Consider the following 18882-nt stretch of genomic DNA (forward strand, 5'->3'; position numbering starts at 1 on the left):
TATAAGATTGAATCAAAAGTGTGTCGGGTGCAACGACGAGCCTTCCTTTTCCCGGACAACAATTCCGTGTTTTGCCATTTCCAGTTTGAACCGGGGAAACTTGGCAGGATCACCAGTTGTTTGAGCACTTTAAGAAAAGATCACCATGCACAAGGAGAACAGAAAAGACACAAAAATCACATGAAGAAACTGGATTCCCAGACTGCATTAAAAAAAATTTGAATTTGAGACAAAGAATATTGTTGAAATCCAACCAACAACAAAAATAACTAATCCCTTTGTTCAAAAAAAAAAAAACAATCTCTGAATCATTGAAAGATAAAGAGCTGATGTTCTAATCAAAATAATTATCAAACCAAACAACTATTTTTAAGTAAATAAAATGCAAATAGCTTTCTGTACACTTCTCCGAATTAGAAGGAAAGCCGGACTGTGAAAATGCCAATCCACTCGCAAGCGAGTGTAGGGTGATTGTTCTGTCCCTTACCCCGTTACAATATAAGTCATGGACCAAAATACTTCTCCGTGAGAGAGATGCGTTGATTGAAAGACTCAAAGTGATGCATTTCTGTTAAGAATAATTCAGTTAGAATTAATACGTGTCGCTGGAAGATTGGGACTGGTTGTACGACCGCGTGTTTTCCAGTGAAAGTTTCAAGGTATTGTCTTTATCATCTTCTTCTTTTGGAACATGTTTTTAATTGTAGTACAATATGTTTACGTAAGTTGTTAATTTACTTTTGTTTTATTTAAAATTTGCAGAAGCGCTCTGCAGCAGGTGCAAAAGCACGAGAAGTTGTTCTGTTCAACCATTGTGGAGGTTCTAAGTCACATATGGTCCATAGGGCGGAGGTGGTTCCTTTATGAATAAGAATATGATTTTCTCTTATAGTGATGTTTAGTGATGTTTGTTCATATGTATAAATTTTTTAAGTCATTTAGAAGCTTATGATGAAATGTGGAATGTGATTGTCTAATGTTTACTTTTTTTCTGTTCCAACATCAACTCACTTGTTTTTCATTTCCTGTGTAAAACAGAAACGGAAAGCTGGATTCGAGGAAGGTGAAATTTAAACATTCTATGACACCCATACATCTACCAATAAAGAAATGGGCGAAGTTCTTTGGATTTCTGATGAAGCTCGCATCAAATGGGTGAGTATTGACAGTATTAATGTTACAATTTGTGTTGTATATGTCTAAACCAATAGGATTCAGAAACACACCACACCCAGTAAGTTTTTGTAATCTCTTACTTATACAATTTTATATCACTAGAATTAACCTACTGTTTTGACATTCTGGTGCAGTTGCTAATTATTCTCTCTATTATGCATCTCTATATAGGAAACGATGATTGAGATAATGCAGCAAGGCAGCGAAGCGGGAGCTATACCACCCACTGAGGCAGAAGTATGTGCTCAGGTTTTAAAGAAAAAGCAAAGACGACGTCGTTCTGCGACCACTGTTTCTAACAATGAAGGAGTTCATGAAATGCTGCAAGCGCAGGCTGATAGAATTCAAGCTCAGGAAGAGAAAATACGCGCCCGGAATGAGGTTATCAAAAAGATGAAGGAAGGCAGCGAAAATGTCATAAGAAACATGCAGGATATGATGATACGTTCTCTCGGGTTGAACAATATTACCGCTAATGAAACTTAACAACATAATGTTTTAGTCTTAGTATAGTTTTTTATCTTTTCTAGTAGTGATGTTTATTTATTGGTAGAGTTTATTTATCAAGTTTTTTCTAGTTTGGATTTTGTCTAAACAATTTATTTTAATGGGAAATTATTTTTTATTCAATTTTTTGTGACGAATTTGTTTCTTCACGATAAGTATATTTTGAGACGAACAAATTTCACGGCTAAAACTATTTTATGTGACAAATTTGTTTCTTCACGATAAGTATATTTCGAGACGAACAAATTTCACGGCTAAAGCTATTTTAAGTGATAAAATATTTTCCTCGCCAATGATACCTAGAGTGACAAAATTCTTCATCACAAAATTAGTGAACAGTGTCAATTTTATTTTCTCACAAAAAGAGAGTTTTGGTGGCAAAAAGACTTATGTCGCTAATTAAAAAATTCGGTGACGATTTCTTAAGGACGTCACATAACACTTTCAACGACTCACTATAGGTGATGAAACTTTTTGCGCCGCTGAATTCTTTTTGCAACGAAGAAATTGATTTTCGTGACACAATATTTTACCACTAAAAGTGACTTTTATTGTAGTGACTAATTTGCGTGCTAGAGTCGGTTCTCCTTTAACCTTTGGTTTTCTTCTTCTAAAACCCGGTTAAACGACTTAAAGACTTCATTGGGATTGTGAAGCCAGACCGATACTACTTTTATCGTAGTTGTGTGATCTGATATTGCATCTTCTGTCGTACGAGTACAATCATATTGGTTGGCTTGAGATTGATATCTCCGATAGGCAAGATATAAAAAGTAATCACAAACATCTTCGTCTCATTGTTCGTGATTCCGTAACATCTTGTTTCGCTACCATACGATTAATATTGTTGTGAGGTGATTGATTAATCTAGGTTGTTCTTCGGGAATATAAGACCAGATCATCAATTGGTTCCTATTCACCTTGATTATTATCAAAAGACGGAACAAAAACTTTAGGATTTTTCTGTGGGAGACAGATTGATCCTTTGATAGAGTTGTCTGTGTGAGACAAATTAGTTTATTATCAAAGCCTGCGATTTTGGGTCGTAGCTACTCTTAGTTGTGGGTGAGATCAGCTAAGGGAATCAAGTGCACAGTATCCTGCTGGGATCAGAGGCGTAGGGAGTACAACTGTACCTTGGATCAGTGGGAGACTGATTGAGGTTCAACTATAGTCCAGTCCGAAGTTAGCTTGGAGTAGGCTAGTGTCTGTAGCGGCTTAATACAGTGGGTATTCAATCTGGACTAGGTCCCGGAGTTTTTCTGCATTTGCGGTTTCCTCGTTAACAAAATTTCTGGTGTCTATGTTATTTCAGTTTTCGCATTATATTGTTTTATCTTTATAATTGAAATAATACAGGTTGTGCGTTTAGATCATCAATTAGCATAATCCAACCTTTGGTTGTTGATTGTCATTGATTGATCCTTGGACATTGGTCTTTGGTACCGTCCAAGTTATTCATTGTATTTGATTAGAACTCGCAGGATCTGCTTGAGTACATCAAATCAAGAGAGAGATATAAACTCGTTGATATAATTTTAATTGATTGAGTCTTGTTGATTCTCTTGAAAGTATATTCGAGTTTGTCCATACAGACTGCTATGCGAAATATGGGGTGGTGTTGTTAGACCCCCCGCCTTTTCAACTTCTTCTTCTTCTTCTTTTCGTCTTCTTCTTTTATTTTTCTTTCTTCAACGATGATTATCATCTTAGCCAATAATAACTTTAATTACGTATGAATTGAAAAACCCATCCTTCGGTTTTGATTTTTGATCGATGAATAGATTAGATTTGATTATACAAGGTATTTAGAAAAAATTTACAGTTGGGAAACGATGAACTCCCAACTGTATTTATGGCATACAGTTTGGATTTGTCTGTGATTGGGAAAGCACTAACTCCCACTCTTATGTAAGGTTTACGGTGGGGAAACCCAACCATATTTGAATTTTGAAGTTTTTTTTTTCAAATTTTCTGAATCGTAAGTTACCTCGGATCTGTCTACGGTTGGAAAAAGATGAACTCCCAACTGTAAATTCAGTTTTCAAAACAAAAAAAGAAAAAAAAAATTGATCTTTGATTTTCAAACACTAATTATAAATCTAACTAATTGGCCTGATTTAGTCACTAGTATTATTTAGTTTAGTTAATTTAATCATTGATAATAATTAATCGAGGGCATTTTAACAATTAGCATAAACAGTAGGATATGGGAATTTGTAGATTACTATTTGATGACATGATTTTGTCATTTTGTGATCCCTCTAAACCAAAAACTTAGCGCCCTATAATAGGTTTAAATTGACTTTTTCTTGTAAAATTGCATGCATTATATGACCTAATCTTTTTCTACGTCAAAATGGAAGAGATGGGACAGAAAAAGCGGCAGATGCATCAGTAATGATGGGGAAAATAACAAATAAATATAGGGAAAATAATCGTTTGGTCCTTTTTTAGGTGGTCCCAAGTCAGTTTAGTCCTTTGAGAAAACGCATTTACTGTTTGGTCCATAATTATTTAAAAATATAAAACAGACAATAATACCTTTCCATATTAATTTTTACTTATTTTCTTGTAGCAGTTCATTCTGTGTGATGAACCATCAAAGTCCATTCTTACAAATGAAAACCAAATTAAATCTCATATGAATGAACTTCATTATTTCATTAAAATTCTGCAAAAATTTCGTTATTAAGAACAAAAAGTCAGAGTTCATTCGTCAAATGAACTCCTAATAAAAACCTATATAAACCAGAGTTCATTTCTGGAATGAACTCCTGATAAAAACCTATATAAACCAGAGTTCATTCCAGAAATGAACTCCTGATAAAAACCTATGCAAACCAGAATTCATTCGTCAAATGAACTCCTGATAAAAACATATAAACCATAGTTCATTCGTCAAATGAACTCCTGATAAATGTTCATCTTCTTCATCATCTTCATCGACATCAACAGCAGCAACAACATCAAAATCTTCATTAACAAAAGCAACATCAAATCGCCTTCGTCATCTTCATTTCAATCTACATCTTCTTTGACAACAACGGCAACAAAACAGAGTTCATCTTCATCATAAAACAGCAGAAAAACAGAATTCATCATCTTCATCTTCAACACGAGCAGCAGCAGCAACAACATGAGTTTCTTATGAAGACGGCATTGTTACAGCAGCATGAAGAAATCAAAACAAATTAAAACACATCCAGAAAAAGAAAAAAAAATTCAAATCTACTTTCACCTTCAAATCGTCTTCAACAAAAACAACATCTTCGTCATCTTCTTCAACTTCAACACCATCATCTTCATCAAAAAGAGAAAGAAAACACAAGAACAGAAAGTATATATGAATCTAGAGAGGAGACAGAAAAGAAATCTGAAAATGATTTCTTTTTTGCTAATAAATCCTATATATATTTTTCTGATAGGGTATTATTGTCACTCCAAGATGAAAATTACGTCATCCATGACGTCATCCCGCGTGGGTATTGTACATCCTACGACCAAACGATAATTTTTAGGACCAAACTATAATATATTTTCCCAAAAAGGACTAAACAAACACATGACTGAGTCAACTGGACTAGACTCTCTCTAATATATTATTCCTAGGACTAAATGGTATTTCCTACATAAATATATAGGTAGCTGACAAATCAATCACAGACACCCACAGTTAGTCGCCATAGGCCCATCGAAAAGTTAAGGCTAGGGTTCTATAATCCTATGATTTTTATATGAAATTAACGCAGCTTGATTAAAAAGAGTCGGCGGAATTTCTTTCCATTTTTCCCTGCAGGTGTAGCAGCGTTGATATTTGCAAGTGAAGCCCAACCAGAGCCGGTAGGCCAGCGGCTACAATTGCTGACAATAAATAGCCTAGACGTAAAACTTCTGTAGTGAGGGCCAAAACAAGTGATTGTTCTTGTTCCTGACGTGAAGAAGATGAAAATAATTTAGGACCAAATTTATGACTTTGAATTCAATGAATTTGTAGTTTACGCGTAGAATCTCGTTTTAAAATATATATTTTTCACTTAGTAGTGAATAAAACACTAGCAAAGGAAACGTATATCCACTGCACTATAGCTACACATATTAACAGGCATCCTCATTTCTATCCAGTTTTTATTCCTCCCTAAACTCAATTAGCTTCATCAACCATGGGATTCTTCTCTCATTTCTCAATCTTCTGCTGCGCCATGATATTATCCATTCTTCCGAGTGGAACTACTTCAGTTTCTTTTAACTATCAGAATTTCACGACAAACAGTCTTAAAATCAACTTAGAAAATGATTCGTACTTGTAGAATGATGTGATCGAACTTACTAAGAATGAAGCTGACGAAAATCTTAATAAATTCTGTGTTGGTCGTGCAACTTATCCAGAACCGGTACAGCTTTGGGATGCAACCACCGGAAGAGTAACGGATTTTAATACAAGATTCTATTTTAAAATAAGAGCTGTTAACCCGGCTCCGGTATGTGGTGATGGTATGACTTTCTTTCTTGCACCTTTCGGTTCTAAAGCTCTTCTAGATTCCTATGGGTTAGCTCTTGGCTTATTTACTCAAAAGCAAGCTGAGAGTTTGGTACCCGCAATCAGATTGTTGCGGTGGAGTTTGACACGGTTCAGAACGCATGGGATCCGAGTAACAATTATGTTGGTATCAACGTTAACTCAATTGAATCTGTAGCGAACATCACATGGAATACTAGTATGACTGATGGAAGAACGGCTCATTCTTGGGTAACCTATAACTCTACTTCGAAAAACTTGAGTGTTTTTTTAAGGATTATAAACAGATGTACCCCTATATTTACACCCGACTTAACTATGTACCCCCGGTTTTTTTTCCATTTACAAATATGCCTCTGTTGGATGTTTTCCATCCAAAAACGTTAAAAAAGTCAATTTCTCGGTCACATGTCAATTTATCTTGACCGAGATGAGAAAATGATGCCACGTATTTGTGAAAATGAGGCCACATGTTTGTTATAATTAAGTATTACGTGTCACAGATCTCGGACACACATCTAGGTCTAGGAGATCCCTAAGATATCTGATGGTATCAACTATGTAACTATGGTTTTTCTGCCAACACGTGTAGTTACTTTGTTTTCTCCGCCAACACGTGTGGGCTTGCTGGACCAGAAACGAAACACGTGGATGTGTGATGACCATAGATCTGAATTTCAGCACATCTCTATGAAAATTAACGGTATTCGATGGAAGAGTTTTAGATGAAGATTGGGGGAAAATAAGAGAGAAGCGTCATAATCTCGTAAAACCTTTCTTCTTCTTCCCTTTTTTCCTCTCTGTTGCTCTTCCCCCTTCTCTGTTCCTCTCTCTTTTTCAGATAGAAACGTCGATTTTCCACTCTCTGTTTGTAAACGAGTAAGTAAATATGGTGAAGTTAAGACGCGGAAAGAAGAAGGAGAAGAAGAAACCAGAAAAAGAAGAAGAAGGAGAAGAAAGGTAACTGAAAAACATCATTGGGTTCTTCTGTGTGTTCGATTGATTAAACTTTTTTCTAGGGTTTCTGTTTTTTTTTTCGATTTTGGGTTTGTTTGTTTGATTTTGGGTTGCTGTAAATGTTTGATTTTAGGGTTTTCAGTTCTTAAGGATATGGGTTTTGTTTCTGCAGTAATTGATGATTGGGTTTCGATTGTGTGGATTGATTAAAGTTTTTTGAATAGATTTTAGGGTTTCTGTTTTTTTGAAGTTTAAGTTTCAATTGATATTGTGGTTTGAAATACAGTCAGTAGCAATGAAATGAATCCTAAAAGCATCAATTCTGCAACAACAAATCAAAAAATTACAGTCTTTAAGACCCATTGGGTAGAATCGAGTAAAGAGATGATAAGTGGTGGTTTACCTTCTTTGATTTTCATTAAAGCTTCAAAAAGAGGCCTTTGATTTTTCCTCTTCAAATGTTGTAAATCGTCAAAAAACCAAAGACAACAAATGATTTATCATCAAAAAATATCAGTGGGTTTCCATTAATTTACGAAATTAAGCTAAAAAGAACGAGAGACATGCATTCAAATAAGGAAAACAGTGGGGGAAAAACAACATGAGAATGGAAATAAGATGAGAGTAGCTACCTGTATTGGTCATGTTAGGACTATATGTCTCTAATTGGTTGATTTGTGAGGTTAGTTTGAAGTAAATGATCCTTGTATATGTATGTTTGAGCTAATACTATGTATTCATTTGGTGCAGACCTGAAGTTGAAGATAAGTTTCCTAAGAGAGACATAAAGGTGAAGGTTATGAACACTGTGATGAGTTTTGAATTCAAAGGGTTGGCTAGAGCAGATATGGGTCTCCTTCAATTGAAAGAAAAGATCAAGCCCCTACTTAGATTGCATCCTAATGAGGAAGTGGATTTAGTATGGTATAGTGACCCCTGTTTACCAGATTCATTACTTATTGAAGAAGAATTTTGGAGGTTTTGGGATAATGCAGAAGTACATGAGAATTGGACTACACTGCATATGCAAGTTATCATTCCACATGAGTATTCTGAAGGGTTAACAGAGGTAGCTATTCCACACAAGTATTTGACACCAACAAAGTCTTCAACACCAAAGAAACCAGTGAGCAAAACCAAGCAAATTCCTACAAGAACAAGTCTTAGACTATCTAAGAAGAAGAACCAAAGTCAGGCAGCGAACAAGAAGTTATTCATTGACTTAGATAAAGAAGAAGTATATGTTCCTCAATTTACACAACAAACACAGTCTAGTGTAGCTGCTAACATACCTGAAGAACAGTTTGAAACATTTAATCCTGACTTTTGGTTTGAAGCAACACAGGCAGCAAGCGTTGTTGAGGATGATCAGTATGTTGTACAACTTCCAAATGAAGAACCTGATGAGTGTCACCCTGAGCAGGATTTATAAAACTTCAACTGTGGGTATGATAATGAAGAACAACATGCAAAGGACTATGAGGAATTTTTGATGAAGGCTGCGGATGGTGGCTTGGCAGATAATTTTGATGATCCTAACTTTGGTGAGGTGGAGGTTGATAATGACAATGAAGGTAATGTTCTCTTTTCTTGGGTATTTGATTGTTTGTTTTGTTTTTGTTTTGTGTTTGTTATAGTATCTCAAGTATCTTAAAAATGAATTTTGTATGGTTGTTTTGTGTGTTGTTTCAGAGGATCATTATGGGGATATAGTGAGTTCTGATGGAGAAGATGAAGGTAATAATATGCTTGTTTAATTTGTTTCAGTTCATTATTGTTAGTTATTGTATTTTCAAAACAAGTTAAGATGAAGGTACTGACAAACACAATTTGTTTGTTTGTTTTTTAGGTGGACAAGAACAAGCTAAACCAGGTGGGCCTGAATGTAATGCACCTCACCAGTTTAATGGACCTCAAGCTAATGAGCCCTGTCCCACAGCAGAGTTCGAGAAAGAATATGCAGAGCACTTTAGGCAAGAAGAAGAGGAAGACTTGTTCCAAGAGGAGATAGGTGAGGAATTTAATCCTACTAAACTTGTAGTTGGTACCAAATATGTTAATAAAAATGAATTTAAGAAACATGTTAGGCATTTCTGTGTAATAAATGGACATGAATTTGTATGGAATAAATGTGATAATAAGCAACAAAGAGCAGTATGTGTTAATTGTGAGAAGACGGAATGTAAGTTCTTTATATATGGTATCAAGCGAAAAGGTGAAGGAGACACCTTTACACTCAGAGGGTATAATATACAACACAACCACCAAGGTCGTGGAGATGGGTACAACAGAAGTGCAATTCCTCCTTATGTAGCTGATTGGTACATGGAAAAAAGAAAGGAGTCAGGTTGTGATGCAGAAATACCTTGTCCATATGACTTAGCAGCACAATTTAAAAGGGACACAAAGGTCACCATTGCATACCATACTGCATGGAGGGCAAGGGTTATGGTGTTGGAGAAGCTATATGGGAGTTATCAGAAGAGTTACCAACAAGTTCCTAACTTTTGTGAAATGGTTAAGGTAATGTTACTCTTATCTCTGACATTATTTTTTCTTGTTAGTTGTTTTTGCAAATAATATTCATTTTTTTATTCTTGTTAGTTATTAATTCTACTATGTTGTATGCAGAGGAGAAACCCAGGAAGCCATTGTTCTTTCTCATATGGCACTCTAGACAATACTTTCCTTTCTTTAACCATATCATTTGCTCCTGCAATAAAGGGGTGGAAGGCTGGCTGTAGAAGGGTCATTGGCTTGGATGCTTGTCACTTGAATGGAAAGTTTGGTGGTGTGATGCTATGTGCAACAGGTAAATTCTTCTTTTTCTTCACTTATACATTCTTGTAATTCAATTTATATGTCATTTTGGATTATAATTCACTTTTTATATGCAATCAGGTCTGGATGGTCAGAATGGCTTAGTTATGCTAGGTATAATGGTGTGTAGGAATGAAACCATAGAAAATTGGAAGATTTTCCTTGGAGATTTGAAGCCTCTGGTAGATGAAGATGGTGTGCGTATCTGTTTCATCTCAGACAAGCAAAAGGGAATCTTGGAGGGTGTTGACTATCACTTTCCTTTTGATGAACACAAATATTGTTTTAGGTATAATGTGTATGATTTCAGATTACTATTCCCTTTTTTCTTTCTAGATCACTTGTAATAATCCTATAATGTATTTGAATTTACATGTGACAGGCACTTGCTTGCAAACTTCAAGAAGACCTACAAGAGTTTTAGTTTGCAGAATCATCTTTGGAATGCAGCTAAATGTTACAAGAAAAAACATTTTGAGGTAATGCATAAGCACATTTCACTTGTTTAAGTATATTTCCTCAAAATTCTTAAGTTATGTAACCATAAGCATTGTTTTTGTGTTAGGAACATATGGCCAAGATGAAGGATGAGAATGTTGATGCTGCTTGGTATCTCTTGAAAGAAGAAAAACCACAAACCTGGTCCAGGTCCCATTTCGAAAAAGACAGCAAATGTGAGCACCTTAATAATAACTTTTCTGAGTCCTTCAACAATATGGCAAAGAAGATGAGGGATAAGCCCATCTGCAAGTTAGGCCTGATGTATGGAGATCTGGTGATGAATACTTGGTATAAGAGAAGAAATGAGTCTGCAAAATGGAGAGATGGTGACATAGTTCCTAAAGCAATGAAGTTGATAGAAAAGATGATAGCTTTGAATCCTAATTTTAAGTTGGTTCCAGCTGTGAAGTACAAAATCTATGAAGTGATTAGTGTGCATGAAGCAGTTTTTATTGTGGATCTTGAGAAGAAAATTTGTAGTTGTTTGCAATGGGAGTTAAGGGGATTTCCATGCCAGCATGCTGTATGTGCTTTGGCTCCAATGAGACCTAACTGGGCTGAGTTAGTTTCCTAAACTTGAACCCCTTTGTACATTTTGGTTTGTATTACATTTTTGCTTGGACATTGTTTAACCAAAGCCATTTTGTTTTGTTATATATTGTAGGTACTGTAGCCCTTACTACACAGTGGACTACTACAAGAAGACATATGCTCTTGAATTCAATCCACTAGAGGGTCTAGCTGACTGGATAGAGGTACATTTAATTTTAAATATTTTTTGTTTAAAATATATGTTTTGTCTTTATTGTTTGTTGTGCAATAAATCAGGGTAATAAAGTAGATTCCTTTAGGGTTTCATTGTACTAGTATAACAGCCTCCACAAGTTTTCTAACTCTTATCTTCTTCTTCTTCTTCTTACTTCTTTGCAGCCAGAAAAACCAGAAATGATGAAGCCACCAGTAGACATTAGAAAGCCAGGCCGGCCAAGGAAGAAGAGGATATTGTCATATGATGAACCAAGAGGTCAGAAGAAGGCTAGAAGATGTAGTAGGTGTAAAAATGAAGGTCACTACTCATCAACTTGTGTTGGTGGTCCAGTTGGAGGAAATCCTAAGGGATTTAAGCCTAGAACATGTGTTGATGGCACAAAGCAGACAACAGTTGAAGCTCCACCAAAGAGAAAGTACAAAGCTAAAGCTGCTGCAAATTCTGGAGGTGCATCTGCTGCAAATTCTCAACCTTGTGCTAGCAGATCTAAGACGCAAACAAGCGTTGCTCAATCTTCCCAACCAGCTGCAACATCTTCTGCAAAATCCAAAGGTGTCATGAGAAAGGCAGGTGATGAATCTTGTTCTCAGCCCAGTTTCAGTCAGCACAACACCCATGTTGGATCTGTTAGCAACAACATAACCTTTACAGCTCCAAACCCAAAAGGAAAGAAGAGAGCAAAGAAGTATATGAAGCTTTAGATGTACCTATTTTATGTTGAGTTGTGTTTATGAGGACTCTATTTTATATTTGAATGTTAAGACAATTTCTGGAATGTTATGTTAAGACAGTGTAGAGTTACTGAAATAGATAGTCTTTTATTACTATTGCAGTTACATTTGCAGATTTTTCTTGAATTCCTTGCATACTTCATATACTATTGTTTCTATAACTATTGCATCTTACACAAGTTCAATTTGAGTTTGGAATTACAATTCTCTTTGGAGCACTGTTGATTGTTAAGGGACCAGCCACGTGTACACAACTTACGTGGAAGAATAGACGAGTTGGCAAGTGAGTTGGAAGATTTAACTGTTGACATGGAGGTTAACTTTCCGTTAGCCGTTTTTTCAAAAAAACGGTCAAAACAGGAGTACATTTGTAAATGTGAAAAAAACGGGGGTACATCTGTATGCGCCCAAAAAAACAGGGGTACATCAGTATTTCACCCTTTTTCTAACTTATGATGAGAATCCTGTTTTCATTGGGAATTCAAGTCTATCTCATATCGTTGATCTAAGCAAGATTCTACCTGAAAAGGTTACTGTTGGATTTTCGGCTTCCACGGGGAGTTCGATTGAAATTCATCACCTGCTTTCCTGGCAATTCAACTCTACTTTGGAAATTATGGATGAAGGAAATACTGACCAAATCATACCAACAGATATTACAGAAGGGAAAGGTAATAAAATTGGATTGGCGGTGGGTGTTGCTGTAGGTTTGGGTGTATTAGGTTGTGCACTTGGTTGTGGTTTGTTCATTTGGTTCAAGAAAAGGGTCAGCTTAAAGAAGAGTACTGATGCATTGAGAGCAGATTCCGATGTGCCAGTGGATGATGAATTTGAGAATGGAACGGGTCCGAGGGATCATATGAAGACCTGGTTTGTGCAACGAGTAACTTTAACGAAGAATGAAAACTTGGACATGGAGGAGTTTACAAAGGGTTTTTAAGTGATCTGAGATTGACTGTAGCAGTTAAAAGGGTCTCACAAGGTTCGCAGCAAGGAAAGAAAGAGTACCAGTCAGAAGTGAAGATTATTAGCCAACTACGACACAGAAATCTAGTTCAGCTCATAGGTCGGTGCCACGAAAGAGATGAATTACTTCTTGTGTATGAGTTCATGCCAAACCGTAGCCTCGATAAACATTTATTTGGAGGGGTAAATGTTCTCACCTGGGAAGTTAGGTACAAAATAAATCTTGGGTTAGCTTCTGCATTGCTGTACTTACATGAAGAATGGGAACAATGTGTAGTTCACAGAGATATTAAATCAAGTAATGTCATGCTGGATTCACATTTTAATGCCAAACTTGGTGATTTCGGTTTAGCCAGGCTTGTTGGTCATGATGTAAGTTCTCCAATAACGGTCTTAGCCGGAACCATGGGTTACTTAGCACCTGAATGTGCTACTGGTAAATCAAGTAAAGAATCTGATATTTATAGTTTTGGAATTGTTGCACTTGAGATTGCTTGTGGGAGGAAGCCATTCGAAGAAGTTAGGGGTGTGTTAGTAGATTTGGTTTGGGAACTCTATGGAAGTGGAAAGATCGTTGAAGCTGCCGATGAGCGACTAAATATGGAGTTCGATAAACAACAAATGGAACATCTGTTGGTTTTAGGATTATGGTGTTCTCATCCTGATCCTGCAACTAGACCTTCCATTTGGCAAGTCATCAGTATTTTGAACTACAAATCCCCAGTGTCGAGTCTCCCAACAAAGTTGCCTTCTCCGGTATATAATTATAGTGCGCCACGACTAAATATGAGTAAGCATGTTTATGCTTCAGATTTTGGTGATTCCTCGAATTCGTAGACAGATATTAGCAGTAGCTGTTCCACGAACACCAATTTGTCTCAGATGTCGAACAAACTCCTGTTAATTAATTATTTCTTGTCAGACTATTTCTTATATTCTTCTTAATCTTATACTCTAACATTTCAATAAATATATATATTTGAAAATTTCAAGAACTCAAGCAACAAGTTTTTCCATTGGGTTTTGAGTGTAAAATAGAAGTTTGAAGAATAAAAATGAGGATTTGGTGATGATTTCTTATAGAAAACCCATTGGCAATTAATGGATATGTGAAACACTTAGAGCATGCATGCATGAAGACGCCGAAAACGTGCTCGGTTTATAAGGGAAAACATGTAGGAGTGAAATATCGCACGATTATAAATTACGTGATATCAACATAGTCATGAGTAAAGTGTGAAGATCTACGCGAAGCAAGTAGAGTTTGCGAATGTAACTGATATATGTGTGCGATAATAGCGCACGGTCATTCCGAAATAAGGGGAGATCTTAACTGTCATCTACTATGTAATACCCTATATGAAGGGTAGACTGGCCTTGTGAAAAGGGAGATCTTTTAGAATCCTTGGTCAAGAAATTAGGAGAGAGAAAGTCTGTGTAAAATAAACTTAGGGTTTCATATCATCTTGTAATTGGGTGTAAGATCTTCATATAATAAAAAGATAATTTCTACCATGATTACCTAGTAGTTCATAGATTCTTACATCTTGTGTAGTTGTGGGATTTCCTGCAACTACATCTGACGCTAGAAACAGGGATGAGGATATATCATGTTGGTGAAACTATAGGAATTTTGAAAACTTAGATCTGGAAATTTTGAAGAAAACAAACAGAAAGAAAGGAAAATCTATGGAGACAGTAAAAATTGTGAAAATTCGAGGAAGAGATAGAAATATACAATGTAATTCTATAAGTAAAGTACCGGTTTCCGAGGCGGATTTTCAATCAAAATTAACAGGAAGATTACATAAACGAGATTACAACGGAAAGAAAGTAGAAACGGTGGATAAAGAATCTCCATTAAAATAATGGGAAAAAAGAGAGATAACATTTATATCGGATGAAATCTCGGAAGACAACTTGAGACGAACAAATCCATTAGTGGTCACATTAACTGCTGAGCTAAAACAAAATGATGAAGAAATGAAGGAATCAGAAGTATGGGCAATTAATAGAACGTTGGTAGATACAGGAAGTGCAGTTGACATCTTATTTTATCCAAAGCTATGGGATACAAGGATGCATAAATGACGATTCCAGCTTATAATATACATGGATTTAACAAAGCAGTTACAAATCCAAAGGGAGAGATAATCTTGCGAATATTGTTGGGAGAAATAGAAACGGATGTGAAATTATCTGTGGTTGATATAGAATCGACCTATAATATGTTATTGGGAAGACCCTGGATGCACACGATAAAAGTTGTGGCATCAACATTACATCACTGCATAAGATTTCCATCTCCGAGTGGGATAGGTGAGATCCAAGGGGATGTTGATGATGCGAAGTTCTATAACAAGATGTATGTAAAGAACTATGAAGAACGTGCGAAGAAGCGAAAGAATCGTTGGAAAAGGGCGAAAGAGTTACAGAAAGAAGAAGAATTTCGCATATATATGATCAGAGCGAAAGAAGGAAGAGGGATTCCGAATGAAATACTGGATGAAGAATGAAAACCGATTCAAGAGATAAAAGAACCAACACCTATGGGAGAACCAAAACCGAATTTCATTGCAGCAGAACCTATGAAGGAAATAAATGTCGGTACGGAAGAAGAACCAAAGATATTGAAAATTGGAACTAAGATGGGTAAATAAGAAGAATAAAGAACAGTAGATATCTTGCGAAAGTATAATGATGTCTTCGCATGGAGTATGGAAGAAATGCCAGGAATCGACCCATCTGTCCCATGTCATAAATTGGATATTAAAAAGAGTGAAAGACCATTCAAGCAAAGAATAAGAAAGATCGCAACAACACATCATCCGCAAATAGAAGCAGAACTACAAAAAATGTTAAAAGTACGGATTATAAAGCTTGCAAAGTATCCAGAATAGATAGCAAATATGGTGGTAGTACCAAAAAAAGAATAAGGGGATCCGAATTTGTATAGATTTTACCGATCTAAATAAGGCATGCCCGACAGACAGTTTTCCATTACCAGATATTCCGCAAATGGTAGAATCTGCATCGGGAAACAAAAGGGTCTCACTAATGGATGGATATAAAGGTTACAATCAAATTCCTCTAGCGCAGGAGGATCTAGAGCATACAGCTTTCTTTACACCTAGAGGATTATATTTTTATACAAAAATGCCTTTTCGATTAAAAAATGTTGGTGCGACTTATCAGAGGATGGTGGAGAAAGTATTCGCAAAGTGGATATATAAAACATTGGAGATCTATGTAGATGATATGCTGGTAAAAAGAAAGGAAGCAGAAGATTATTTTAATGATTTGGAAGAAATTTTTGAACAAATGCAAAGATTTAATATCAAAGTAAATCCAGAAAAGTGTCTTCGGAGTGTCTTCAGGAAAATTTCTGGGTTATATAATATCACAAGAAGCAATAGAAGTTGATCCAGATAAAGTGCAAGCAGTCCGGGATATGCCACAGCCTGTGACAATAAAAGATGTTCAAAAATTGAATGGATTAATAGCTTCATTACAAGATTTATTTCGCGTTCTTCAGATAAATGAAAACATTTTTTCAACATACTAAAAAAAGGAACAAAATTCGAATGGACGGAGGAATGTGATAAAGCATAAAATATTACTTAGTGAACTTATCAATTATGCAGAAGCCAATACTGGGAGAAGAATTTTTGTTATATTTGGCGTCAACACCATATGCTTTAAGTGATGTTCTAATACGTTCGTATCATGGGGTGGATAAACCAATTTACTACATAAGTAAGACATACAATTCAGCAGAGAAAAATTATTCAAAGATCGAGAAATTAATTCCCGCACCGGTTTATGCTTCGTTCAAACTTCGCATTTATTTCCATGCCCACAAGATTAAAGTGTTAACTAAAGTACCAATAGAACCTACAATGAAGAATTCGACAAAATTCGGTAGAATTGAAAGATGAAGCGCACAGATAGGGAACTTTGAAATCAGTTATGAGGTATTGTCATCACCAAAATCACAAGTTATCGTAGAGTTCCTTGCATAATTTCCATTAGAAGAAGATGAATATGTTGAAGAAATGATGGATGTGGACGAAGAATATGGGAACCCAAAAGATCTATTAACAGACCATAATCCAAATAGATGGGAAATACTAGTGGAAGGATCATCTAACGAAGATTGAAATGGAATTGGAATTGTCTTCATTTCACCGAACGGTGTGCGAATAGCTTATTCATTCAGATTGAAATCCGCATCAACAAATAATTAAACTGAATATGAAGCGGTAGTGCATGCGTTGAAATTGGCAATTGAAATGCAGAAAAAAGAAGCCAGAATAACTAGTGATTCACAATTAGTAATTCAGCAAATAGAAGGAAAGTATAGTACAAATGAACCGTCTTTACAAAAATATAATAAGTTGGTATTGGAATTAGCATCTCAAATCAACAAAGTAAACTGGAGAGATATAGGTAGAAAAGACAACAGATTCGCAGATGCACTAGATTTTATCCCATCCATGTTGGTAGATCCTGTCGCGCGAAATCTAAAAATCCAAACACTCTATTGGCCCTCTGTAAAGAAGCAAGAAGAAGAAACTTTAGCTGCAATGGTGGTAGAAAATATTGAGGACGAACAATCAACTGAAGATGGAGAATTGAACTTCATTCGTACTTAAAGGAAGGGATTGTACCAAAGAATAGATTAGAGGCTCATAAGCTAAAGAGTCGTGCTACAAATTATGAATTAAGGGATGGAATTTTATATAAAAGATCATTCCTTGGGCCTTCGCTTAGATGTCTGACGAGGAAAGAGGGTGAAGAAATATTAAAAGCATTATATTATGGGGATGTTGGAAATCATAGCGGGGGAAGATCGCTTGCACACAAAACAAAAACACAAGGATATTATTGGTCGTATATGCATGAAGATGCAAAGAGAGTATCAAGGCGATGTGAAGAATGTCAACGTCATGGAAAGAAGATACATGCACTTGGAGCGATGTTAAACAATTCAGTAAATGCATGGCCATTTGGAAAGTGGGGCATAAATATAGTTGGTCCGTTCATACCAGGATTCACAAAGAAGATATCTGATTATCGCAACGGATTATTTCACAAAGTGGCCAGAAGTGAAAGCAATACAACATATTCGGGATAAGGATATATTTACATTCATATTTGGGAATATAATTTGCATATTTATGATCCTATCACAGTTAGTATCCGATAATGGAAAACAATTTGAAGGAGAAAATATAGGAATGCTACTTAATGCATTTAAAATACAATGTGGAAAATCTGCTCCTCTATATCCGCAAAGTAATGGGCAAGTAGAGGCAACAAACAAGACAATCGCAGACAATCTGAAGAAGAAGCTAATAGGACATAATAAGGGATGGTGCGAACAAGTACATAATGTGGTATGGGCATATAGGACAACAAGGAGAGAAGGGATGGTGCGAACAAGTACATAATAAGGGATGGTGCGAACAAGTACATAATGTGCGAACAAGTACTTATAAATTCTATTCTTTAAGGGTATAATTATTAAAACAAATTAAATATAATAGTCTCACAAGTCATACGCATGAATTTGACAAATTTTATAAATTTTAAAAGTTTTTCGAAAGACCTACACAACAATCGTAAATACAAATATCAAATATTCGTCTTTCTAGAAATTTTTACATCTTAAATGATTTTCAAAATTTTCTTCTTTTTTTATATTGTGCAGATATTATTCATATAATTTTTCAGCACTATTATTCACCATATTTTTTTAGTATACAGATATTATCTATAACGTTTTTTATTGTGCAGCTATTATCCATTCGTAACAGTAACTGTTTCAGGTTCATGAGAATAATTAGTATAATTGAAGACCCATGCTTTCTAGGGTAATAAGTATAATTAACCACACAAAAAAATCCATAATTTTTTTAGTGGGAAACGACTAG

General features: G+C 35.6%; 1 long non-coding RNA gene and 1 pseudogene across 1 annotated transcript; both read left to right on the forward strand.

Moving 5' to 3' along the window:
* Nucleotides 1-1110: 1110 nt before the first annotated feature.
* On the forward strand, nucleotides 1111-13783 carry LOC113356811 (annotated as a pseudogene).
* Nucleotides 8659-9051, forward strand: LOC113334754. Its single transcript, XR_003352950.1, has 3 exons — nucleotides 8659-8733; nucleotides 8852-8896; nucleotides 9009-9051. It is a non-coding gene; the product is annotated as an uncharacterized LOC113334754 (long non-coding RNA).
* Nucleotides 13784-18882: the final 5099 nt, after the last annotated feature.

This window comes from Papaver somniferum, chromosome 1 (genome assembly GCF_003573695.1).
Source record: "Papaver somniferum cultivar HN1 chromosome 1, ASM357369v1, whole genome shotgun sequence".
Taxonomy (NCBI): domain Eukaryota; kingdom Viridiplantae; phylum Streptophyta; class Magnoliopsida; order Ranunculales; family Papaveraceae; genus Papaver; species Papaver somniferum.